Genomic DNA, 12,471 nt, shown 5'->3' with positions numbered 1-12,471 from the left:
ATCAATCGTGCACCCACCCACCAAGTTCTGATTTCACAGGCTCTGAGTGGCAACAGGATCCCTAGAAGCTCGAGTGTGGATGCTCTTAGTGTCAAAGCGGTAGAGGTGACCACAGGCCCGGACAATGAAAGACACAACTAACCAGACTGGGGCGGGGGTGGGGGAGTTGGGAGGGTATTGCTGGTGAAAGGAATCCTTGCTGCATGAGCCCAGGGACCTGAGTTCGATCCCTGGGACCCACATAAAGGTGAAAGGAGAGAACTCCACAATGTTGTCCTTTGGCAACCTGGACTTCCACAAGCGCATCGTGACTTGTGCATCCTGCAATACATTGTACGCACACAATAATAATAAGTAATAATAATAATAATATAAAAACTCAGACTCTAGGAATGCTATGCATTAATACAGAGTCTGATTTTGCCCTTTCAAGGATTCAGCTGGTCTTGGCAGGCAGTGTCTAGTCATGGGAGAGACGGCTTGTTTTTTTGTGGCATTCTGCGATGTGGAACAGCTAAAAGGTGGTTTGCTCTGAGGTGAAGTTATTCTGATTAGGGTTTAGGATACTCATATCGTACCAGGGCACTCCAGACCCCCTAACCCTGTCTCCTGCTCCTGTCCAGGCATGGCTCAGCGATAAATTAATTCCTCCCTAGAACTCCAGAGAAACCCAAGTACTCAAGAAGCAAGGCCCCTAGATCAGGGTGGAGTCCAGAATGGCTGTGGATCACTGTAGACCTTGGTACCACCAGGCACTTGCTGTGTTCCTGGTCCTCTCTAAACCAGAGTTGACATCCGCCCAAAGTTCAAATCCAGTAGAGAAGATGGACATCAAATATCCAGGTGATGTAGAAGGCAGAGACTCTGGGCCACTTCCGTAGTCTGAAACATAAAGCTAACCACGGGAGAAGAGGGACTAAGAGACAGACAGTTAGGGACATCACCTGTCTGCAGGGTGATGGGTATGTGGCTAGCTCCTTAAGCAGGAGTCCTGTTCCCAGGCCCAGTGGGTATGTGATTCTCCTCTACACACAGTCCTAGACCCAGCTGGCCCATGATCACTCAGTACTGGGGGACTGGGATCATGTGTTTGAAGCCAAATGTTGACATGGAGGAGGGAGCTGGAGAAAGAAGAATTGTCACACTCTTGTGTTCCTTTACCTAGGCAAAGAGCCACAGAAGCATAAGGGTTTTTACATTTTCGTTTTTTGAGACAGAGTTTCCCTATGTAGCCCTGGTTGTCCTGGAACTCACTCTGTAGATCAGGCTGGCCTCAAACTCAGAGATCCTCCTGCCTCTGCCTCCTGAGTGCTGTGATTAAAGGTGTGTGCCACTACCATCTGGCTAAAGCATACATTCTTCCTCCCTCCCTTCCTCTCCTTTTCTCTGAGGCTCAGGGGTGCTCCAGCAGGCAGAGCTACCATAGACCCAGCCTTACAGCCTGAATACAGCTTCTTGGTTTCTTGTCCCACAACCCGAAACCCCACCTGCCCATCCATAGTCTCCTCCCACTGCAAATGCTTGGGACTTCTGTCCCTGAGAGGTCTCTCCTGTACCCCCTCTTCTTGGCTGTCCCCCAAACCATGAGGGGCAGGGGTGGAAACACTCCAGCACTGGGCACCAACCAGGGTACCCCAGCCAAACCTATGACTCACTGAATCCAAAAGACACCCCATAGCTCAGCCTCTCCTTCTGAACTGTTAGTGTCCAGGTGCAGGAACACATCCCTGTCGTCAGTACCCAGTCTACCTGGGTGCAGCACAGTGAACCACTGTGTCAGTTCACTGACACCTATGTGACAGGACCTTGGCAATGAGATCACCTCCTGTCCAGATCCCTTAAGGCAGTGGGCAGAGAGAGGGACATGAAAGCTTCCCAAAGCAGCCTCCATCAGAACATAAGCCCCTCCCTACCCCACAGTTCCAACTGCCACGCTCTCACAGACCTGCTTTATGGAGAATTTCACGAGATTTTCAATTAATTGAATTCCCAGGGAGATTTACTTCCAATGTTATTAATAAATTCTAATGCTGCCTATAACTCTCAATTGCCAGTTAATTAACTTGCAATTGGCACGTTGTAAAAGGCAAACCAAACACCTTTTCAGGTGGGGCTGGTGAAGTCTGTCGTGTGTGCTGAGGCAGACAGCTGGGATATATGTTCCCTCCCTCTCCAGCTGAGGAGTGACAACAGTGTACCCAGTATCCTCAGCCCTGAAGGAGGATCACAGGGTCTGCTCCAGGGTTCCCAGTACCTGGGGTTGATATTGGTTACTGCTCCTGAACAAACAAGGCAAGGACAGTGTGGCCATCTTGTATATGGCTCACTGACTGCCTCAATACTTGATGCAATGGTATTCTGGGTACATTTGGGTGATACAAATATTTGTTTTGTTTGCTTCGTTTTGTTTGATACAGGGTCTCCATATGTAGCCCAGGCTGCTCCATAACTCACTACATAGCCCAGGCTAGCTTCAATCTTTCAGTCCTCCTGCCTCTACCTCCCAGTTGCTGAGATTCCTGGCCTGTGTCACCGAATCTCACATAGATTTCCTCTTGACAGGCTTCATGGCCCCATTGGAATTCCAGTGATGGGTCTGGGTTTGCAGCTCAACTGGTAAATCTTTGTACACATGAGGCTCTGGGTTCAATCCCCACCCCGTGTAAACCAAGTCTGGTAGCTCACACCTGCAGTCCCAGCACCGGAGAGGTGGAGGCAGGAGGATCAGAAGTTCAAGGTCATCTTAAGTTATCAAGTTTTAGTCAGCCCGCCTCATATCTGGCGAGGGAAGCTCCACAGCAGGAGAACAGTGGCTTGGTGTGTACGGGTTTGATAAAGACAACATCAGGAGAAGGCTTGGGATTGACTGGGCAGCCTGTGAAAAGCTGCGCTCTCGGGAGAAGGTGGCACACACTTGCATCTAAGCATGCGGGCAGAGGCAGGAGGAACGTGGGTTCAAGGCTACCGGGTGACACAAAGCCAGATTACATCTCAAGATAAAATATTTCTCCTGTCTGTCTGTCTACCTATCATCTGTCTCTCTGATGAGCCCATTTGTCACTAAGCTCATGGGCATTCCGTTTTCCTGAGACAGAGGAGGAGATGGTGCAAGCCCCAAAGGTCCTCAGGTACGAGGGTTGTTGTCACAAGACAGGAAACAAGGAAATTGTCAGAAGGGGCCAAGAAGACAGGTACTTCTATAAGACACAAGGACCTAAGAGGACCCTCAGGACAGGAACAGGAGTGTCACAGAGGTCATACATGCTGTGTGTTCCTCTTTTTGTAGCATTTTTCATTCTGTCCCCAGCCTCTGTCATGGCCTCTGCTTGCTGGTAACTTCAGCCTCTTCCTCTCAGGACCTCTCACTTGTCCTGCCCCTCCGACTGGTGGCTTAGCAGTTGTCTGCCACTCAACTGGTTGGTTGTTGACATCTTGTTACAGAGTTTCAGGGCAAAATCTCCAGCTGTGAGAGCCAACCCACAGACTAGATGAGTCACTTGTCCCAATTCTCTGATTAAAGAGAAGACAAATGGTAAAATGTAGAAAGAATAGATTTGGTAGATGTATCCATATTGGGAAGAGGGACAGATAAAGGCATTTAGTGACCAACACCACCACCGCCCCAAGTCTGTATTCAGGGCTCTGCCGTGAGATTTAGGTTTAGATGGAGGGAGAGCTGGAGTAGGGGACAGAGGCATGTGTGATTGATTAAGCCGTCCTGGTGGAAGTGAGGTTGGGTTGATCATCCTCTCAGCTCTGCTTCTGCAGGGTGACCTGATGAAATAATTGTTTGAGGGGACAAGCTGCTCTTCAATGCATGGCCACTGCTGTTTGGGAGTGATCGCATCATGGGGTGATCTTTCTGTGAGGATCTGCTGTTCCTGTAGGCTTAGAAGCAATCTCTCGGGCTCTGATATGGGACAGTGTAGATAGATGCTGACACCAAGGGGTTTCAATGACTCTGGTGCCTGTACCTGCAGCCTTGAAGCCAGTGAACTGGGCATCATGGTTTTTAGAAAGACACACCTTGAGTGATTGATATGCCATGTGCAGAGATACTTAGCTATGGTGGCAAGTTAATTGTCAGCCTAACTGGTTCTAGAATCAGCTGTGAGAGCCCCCTCACCCGCCCCACAGGAACATTATCCCAGGACACTGTAAGTTGATGTGGTGCCACCATTCCCTGGCTGTGAGTGGAGGAGGGAGCTGGGCAGGGACGCATCTCCTCTGCGTCCTGATGATGGATACACTGCAGCAGCTGCTTCCAGCTCTGTCACCTCCACTTCCCTGCCATAACGACTGGACCTGGGACTAGGAGCTGAGATGGGCTCCGTTCACTGAAGTATTTTATCACAGAGACAGACAGAGAAATTCAGACCATAGCCGACCCAAAGGCAAGGGGCAGGAGCAGAATGACGGTGGAGATGCCAGGCACCCCTCGTGCTTTTGCCTGCCTTGCGGGCCAGGTGGGGAGTGGGTGCAGTGTAGCAAAAGCATCTCCTAATGCCTGCTAAAGTCTTTATTGAGGGGGCTCCCAGGTTGGCCCCCAAGAAGCACCTCAAGCTGCAGTGACAAACAGACCATAGGCCACAGGGCTGAACAAGTGGGCCTCACAATTCTAGATGGGAAACCCAAGATCAAGTTATGGGCAGTCAGATGCAGCGGACTGAGGACATTCTTCTTGATTCCTAGATGGCTCTCTCCTTGCTGTGTCTTCTCGTATGTCACAGATTTCCTGAGGAGATGTGAACCGTATGTACTCACCCCAGATAGGGGATTGATGACAGACCAAAGTAGTGATGTCAGCAAAGTCCAATTAGAGAACCAATGAGTGTACTGGGCTTCCTCATGAGGTGAATGACTCAAAGCAGCTGCATTACCCAACCTGGGTAATGAATGGATGATACCAGCAGTGTCTGTGTGACTTACAGACTGATAGGTTGGAGAGCTTCCCCTTCTCAGCAGTCCTTCCTCCTTATGTAACTTTAGGGGCAGGGATGATGGTTATGAATCTAATAACTTTCAGGGACTTCCTGAGACTTATGAGTTGCTTACTTCCTAGGTCTTAAGATCACCCCCTACGATGGGATGTTTCGATTCACAGGAAGAAATTGCTACACAATGCATGCCTGTTCCCATTCCCAAGGGCTCCCTCCTCAGAACCACGTCACACCCCCCAAAAGCCCTCCTCTGCTCCTTTCTCCTTTTTTTCCCTCCATTCTCCTTCCTCCAAATGTTCATCTGTCATGCAGAAGAATCAGGCTTTGTGTTACTTTCCCTGATGAAAGCATCTTAAGGTTGGGGGAGTTATTTCAGAGCACAGTGTGAGGGACGGTCTACTAACATGGGGAAGGCATGAATGGCAGCAGGAGCGAGGCAGCTGGTCACATGGCATCCACAGTCAGGAAACAGAGAGAGATGCATACTGGGGCTACACTCACTTCCTCCTTTTGACTCAGTCCAGGCCCCCGGCCCCCGGGATGGTAGCACCACATTGAGAGAGACTCTTCCCTGCTCATTTTTCCCGGTCTAGAAACTCCCTCACAGGCATGTTTCCCTGGTGAGTCTAGATCCCATCAGGCTGACACTCAAGATTAGTCATCACGGGCTTTGATATGTGACTTTAGGGGACACATGTGCAGTCCATGGACTGCTCTTGTTCCTGTGTCAGACAAGGGCAGGCTGGGGTCCTATCTCTCCACAAAGCCTGGACACCAATGGGGCATAAAGTCTGTGGATTCCGGCCCTAAACCGGAAGTGCCACCATGGGAGGAAGGCTTGTGTTGCCTGTGGAGGCAGAAGCCTTGCTCCCTGGAAGCGAAGGGGTTCTCTTGGCCTACAGGCATACATGCAAGCAAAGCACTGAATACAAAATAATAAATAAATAAATAAATAAATAAATAAATAAATAAATAAGATTTTGATGATGTTCCCTTCAGGTTCTCAGAATGTCACAGGAGCAAGTCGGGGCCTAATGTTATATTCCAAATGCTCTGGCCACTGGGAAGGCCCATAATTTCCCTTTTGAATTGTGGCAGTGTGTGTGTGTGTGTGTGTGTGTGTGAGAGAGAGAGAGAGAGAGAGAGAGAGAGAGAGAGAGAGAGAGAGAGTGCATGCGTGCATGGGTGCACGCCTGAGTGAGCACATGCATGTGTGGTATGTAGAGACCAGAGGACAACCTTGAGTATCATTTCTTAGGCACTGTCCACCTTATTTTTATGGGTCAGAGTCTCTCACTAGCATGGGTGCAGGCCAGTTCAACTAACTGACCAGCCACCAAGATCCTCCTATCTCTGCCTCCCCAGCAACAAGTACACAATACTATGCCTGACTTTTTAAAGTGGGGTCTGGGGATTGAACTCAGATCCTCACACTTGCCTGGCAAACACTTAACCAACTGAGCCATCTCCCTGTACCTCAAGAGAATTTTTTAAAAGACACACCAAAAGGTGTGTGTGTCTTTATTAGGTAAGATGGGCATTAAGACCATGCTGGACTCAGCCCTTTGCTTCATAATCAGGGAGGCTTTTAATGCATCCCAGTTACCATGGTGACCACTGGTCTCAGTTTCCTGAGGTGGCTTTTGCAGATCCCCAGGGAACAAGCAGGAATATTCCAGAAGTGATGCCGGGACATTTGGTTAGCTGTTTGGAAGGGAATAAAATTAGCTGTTTCCTTCACACCGTCTATCAATATCAACTTCCAAAGATTTAAAGACTTAACTCTAAAATGGAAATTCATTAAAAATTAACCCAGGGCCAGGGATGTGTTTGTTTCCTGATGATACCCTGAGCTCCATCCCCAGCACTACATACTGAAACACACACCTGCGGTCCCAGTACTGGGAACCTACGTAGAGGAGGGGGTTTGGGAGCTTAAAGTCATTTTTTGCTTACATAGTGAGTTTGAGGCCAGCCTAAGGAACATGGGATCCTGTCTCAACTGCATTCCTTTAATCCCAGCACTCTGGAGGCAGAGGCAGACAGATCTCTGTGAGTGCACCCAGTCCCTCAGCCCTTCAGTCCCATAGAAATACACAGAGGCTTATGTTAATTATAAACTGTTTGGCTGATGACTCAAGCTTATTTGCTAGCTCTCTCTTAATTATTAACCCATTTCTATTCATCTATGTATCTCCACATGGCCTCATCTTAGGGGAGAGTGCCCAGCATCCTATCTTCCTGATAGTCACATGGCATCTCCTCAAGACTCCCTCTCTGTGTTCCTCTTTCCGGAATTCTCCTAGCTCCACCTGGTAGCCCCACCTATATTTCCTGGCTGGCTACATCCTGCCTGTCCATTGGCCAAAACAGCTTTATTCATCAACCAATAAGAGAAACATATATTCCCAGCATACAGAAGGGTATCCCCCCCCCCATCAAAACCCTCAAAAGGATCTCTGGGTTCCAGGGCATCCTAGTCTAAAGAGTGAGTTCCAGGACAGCCAGAGTGCCACAGAGAAACCCTGTCTTGAAAAACAAAACAAAACAGAAACAGCAAAAATTAAAACCCATAGCATCAGTTGACACTATGCAATTTTAAAACATTTCACACATCACTCTCCTCAAAATCCTACGTCTACTGGCAGGTATCCCAGCTACATCCCTATCCATCAGTCCATGACAGACACTAATGTCCTTTCTGTCTCTGTGGTCTTGCCGGTTCCAGATATTTTTTATAAGTAGAATCACATAATGTGTGGGCTTTTGTGCTTAGCTTCTATTAGCATGCTTTTAAAAAACACTTTTAAAAATTATATGTATCTACTGACAGAAGCCTTTACTGACTGGCCATTGGCCAACATATTTTAAAGATCCAGCTATGCTTCGGTATGTACAGATATACCGTTCTTTTTCATGGGTGAGTAATATCCTATGGTGTGGATGTGCCAGAGAGTATGTTTGTCTATTCACCCACTGATAAAACACTTTCATCCCTTTGCATTATTATGAACAATGCTAAGACTTACACATTTGTGTGACTTTTTATTTGTAAAATACTTGTTTTTATAGTGCGCGTGTGTGTGTGTGTGTGTGTGTGTGTGTGTGTGTGCATACATGTGTGTGCAGGTGCTTGGGGACGCCAGGAGAGGGAGTCAGATTCCCTGGAGCTGGGATCCAGGTGGTTATGAACCACCAGGTGTGAGTGCTGGGAACTGAACTCGGGTCCCCTGTGAGATCAGTGTTTTAATTACTGAGCCCTGTGTGTGATTTTGTGCAAACATATGGTTCCATAGTTACAGGCACTCATCTGATGGGGTTAGAGTGTAAGAAGCCCCTCAGAGGCTCATACATTTGATCATCTGGTGTCCAGGAAATGGAGCTGCTGTGAGAAACTGTGGGTCTTGATGATCTAAACCCCTGACCTACACCCTGCCAGCTCTCTGTGTCTTGTTCCCCTAAGATGTGAGGAGGCGAGGGTTCAAGAATCCCTTAGATACCACCTCCACCCCACCTTGCCCAGGAACTGCCTATGGCTAAGCCTTTCCCTCCAGGGTAAACTGTTTCCCTTCTAACTGTGAGCCCAAACAGACTCTGCCTCCCCAAAGTTGCTTTTGTCAGATAGTTTTTCTCAGAGTGAGAAGTAACCGATACAGTACCTCCAAGAAAGTAACCAGGCCTTCTAGTACCTGGGTTACGGTTTGAGAAACTGACAAATGAGCTCTCAAAGTGACTGCAAGGTTTTGCAACACCCCCCCCACACACACACACACAGCCTCACTGCAACACTTCTTATGATGTGTAGTTAAAAATCAACTTTCCTTTTATGTCTGTGCACATGAGAGCCCACATGTATACACACATGCAGGAGAGCACAAGAGATCTGGAGACCTTGGGTCCCCTAGAGCTGGAGTTTCAGGCTGTGGCTGTGAACCCCGAAGTGTGGGGACTGGGAACTGAACCGGGGTCCTCTGTAAGAGCAGCAAGCACTCTTAACCACTGAGCCATCTCTCCAGCCTTATCACTGCATTTTTTTTTTATCATAGCCTTCCAGTTGAGTAGGAAGTGCTGTTGCTGTTCTGAACTGCATTTTCCCAGAGACTGTTAGCTCCATTTGTTTGCCTTTGAAGAACTGTTGATTGAAGTCCTTTCCCCACAATAGGTCTCCACCTTGCAGCATATAAAACATTTCATTCCAGATAGATTATAGACCTAAAACTGCAACATCCTTATAATAAGACAGGTGTAAATGGCTGTGGCCTCTGATTAGGTAATGCCTCCTCTGCTGTAACACACACACACACACACACACACACACACACACACACACACACACACACACACCCCTGTGGGCTGAAGTTGAGTTGACATGTTTACATTTTTATCACTAACTTGTTCTTCATATATCCATATGAAAAGCCCAATACTGTGTCCTCTGTTTTCTCCCATTGTGTGAGTGAGTTCTGATGGCATCCCTTGTTGTGGGGGAAAAAACCAACCCCTCATTTAAAGCACCCCATTTGTCTACTTTGTTCTCCGTCATTACTTGAATCATAAATGCTACATCAAAGAAACCATCCCCAAATCCAAGATTACAATTACTGACACCTACATTTCCTTCTAAAGGCTTTATGATTTTGGCTCTTACATTTAGGTGCATGACCTTTCTGAGATAATCTTTTATGTGGTGGGAAGAAGGGGTCTGTTGGAGCTTGAGCTGTGTCTCTCAAGAATATATGACAAAGGCTGGAGAGATGGCTCAGAGGTTAAGAGCACTGACTGCTCTTCTAGAAGTCCTGAGTTCAATTCCCAGCAACCACATGGTGGCTCACAACCATCAGTAATGAGATCTGGTGCCCTCTTCTGATGTGCAGATAATCATGGAAGCAGAATGCTGTGTACATAATAAATAAAATCTTTAAAAAAAAAGAATATATGACGAATCAGGACTGGAGAGATGGCTCAGAGGTTAATACACTGCTGCTCGTCTCAGTTTGCTTTCTGTTGCTGTAATAAACACCGTGACCAAAAGCAACTTGGTGAGGAAGGCATTTATGTCAGCTTATATAGGTTACAGTCCATTATCAGGGGAAGTCAAGGCAGAGACTCAAGGCAGGAACCTGAAGGTATAAACTGAAGCAAAAACCATGGAGGAATGCTACTTACTGGCTTGCTCCTCACACCTTGCTCAGCCTGCTTTCTGATAGCTCCCAGGAACCACCTGCTCAGGGATGACACTGCCCACAGTGGGCTGGGCCCTCCTATCAATCATCAGTCAAGAAAATGCTCCACAGGCCAATTTGGTGGAGGCGTTTTAATTTTTTTCCCCAATTGTGATTCCATCTTCCCAGATAACTTTAGCTTGTGTCAAGTTGACAAACAAAAATGAAACAAGAACAGTGAAAGCCACTTACGGCAGTCATCAGTCATCGGGAGGTAAAGGCGGGGCATCCACAGGACTAGCCTGTATATGTTTAGGGATGTATACGATAATGCGCACAGGGCCTTCCTGAGTCCCTGGAACAACTTGGAACTTGCAAGTCCCTCCAAGGAGATTCTCCAACTTTCTTTTTAGAGACTTTTTTTCTTTCTTTCCTTCTTCCTTCCTCCCTTCTTTCCTTCCTTCCTTCCTTCCTTCCTTCCTTCCTTCCTTCCTTTCTTTCTTTTCTTTCTGTAATAGGATTGAACCTAGGGCACCAGGCAAAAGGAATCTACCACTGAGCCACAGCCCAGTGGTCTTTCAAGTCTTAGTTTAGACACTCACCAACCTGGCTTCTTCTGGAAGCTGCGTGCTTAAAACAGTTTTAGGGGACTGTCCTGAGACTTGCCCTGGAGCTATAGGTGTTCACACAGTGAGTTGTGCAGCAGTCAGAGCCTCACAGAACAGAACTTCCCAGGAAACTTCCAGTCAAATCAAATAGTAACTGTTCCCTGGGGACAGGACTGTTCCAGGAGTTCTAAGCCTGTTTGTTCTTCCCCTCAATGGCTGCCATGGGAACTGATCTCACAGCCCTCAGAGTTGTGTGAATATCAGATTCTAGGCCTGTGACTGAGCTATGGAATAAGCCAAATAAAAACCAGCACAAAGCTGGGCTGGGATGATGGCTCAGTGGGCAGAGTTCTTGTCATGCAGACAACAGGGACTGAGTTTCGATTCCAGGTACCCATGTTTAAAAAATACGTATCTGGGTGTGTGCACACCTGCAGTCCCAGTGTTCAGTAGGTAGAGACTGGAAGATCCCTGGGGCCCAGGGACCAACCAGTTTAGCAGAATCTGTGAGTTCCAGGTGAGGGAGAGGCTCTGCCTCATAAGGCAAGGTGGAGAGTGACTGAGGAAGAGACCCAACACTGACCTCTGGCCTCTATACACATATGGACATGAGCATACACACACAAATATGTATATATACAAACTCCACACAAGCATACACATAAAACCCCATAAAATATGGTAATCTTACTGTGATCCATCTATAGATATGTAACTTTGTGGTGTGTGTGTTTGTGTACGTGTGTGTGTGTGTGTGTGTGAGAGAGAGAGAGAGAGAGAGAGAGAGGTGAGAGAGAGACAGAGAGACAGAGAGACAGAGAGACAGAGAGACAGAGAGAGAGCTTGACACTGGTGTCTTTGATTGCTCTTCACCATACCTATTGAAGCAGAGTCTCTCATTTGAACCCTCAGCTTTCTGACTGAGAGGGTTGAGCTAGCCAGCTTGCTCTGCAGTTCCTAGGTCTCTACCTTCCACGAGCTGGGATTACAGCCCATCATGCTCAACACTAGGGTTTACACAAGTCCTAAGGATATGAATTCCAGTTCTCATGCTCACATGGCAAATATTTTGCCTGCTGTGCCTTTCCCTAGCCCTTGGTCATGTTTCAAAACTAATAATAGACTTCAAGCATTGCCTTTAATCCCAACACTTGGGAGGCAGAGGCAGGGGGATCTCTGTGAATTTGAAGCAAGTCTTGTCTACATAGTAAGCTCCAGGATGGCCAGGACTGGAGTGAGACCCTGTCTCAAAATAAATAATAACAACAACAAACAAAAGAAACACTTTTTGATTTCTTGTAAGGTTTTAGTTAGTTTTCCAGAGTTATGAAAAAATTTGATTTTTCTTTTTTTGCCATTTTTGTCAGGGTTCACATCACCATTACAAAGGAGTGGATTCTGGGTGTACTTCCTGTGTCCTCCTGGAGGGATTCTGAGCAAAGTCATCCTGGAAGTCAGCCATGACCACTCATTCACACACTGCCTCAGCTGCTGTCGCCCAGCACCAGGCATTGAAGAGTAGATGTAATGGAAGCCCTGTGGGTTTCGAACCCAAAACACATTTTTGCCAAACCCCACAGCAAGATGAGAAAATGACACGATGTTGGAAAGGGAAAAAAAAAACTGAATTGCTATTATTCTGAGATTGTTTGGCATTTAAAAGCTCTGGGGGCTGGGAATACAGTTCAGTTGGTAGAGAGCACATGCTACCACCTCCTTCCTTCCTCCCTTCCTCCCTTCTGTCCTTTGTTTGCCTCCTCC

Source organism: Cricetulus griseus, chromosome 4 (genome assembly GCF_003668045.3).
Source record: "Cricetulus griseus strain 17A/GY chromosome 4, alternate assembly CriGri-PICRH-1.0, whole genome shotgun sequence".
NCBI classification, from domain to species: Eukaryota; Metazoa; Chordata; class Mammalia; order Rodentia; family Cricetidae; genus Cricetulus; species Cricetulus griseus.
This window is presented reverse-complemented; position numbering follows the sequence as displayed.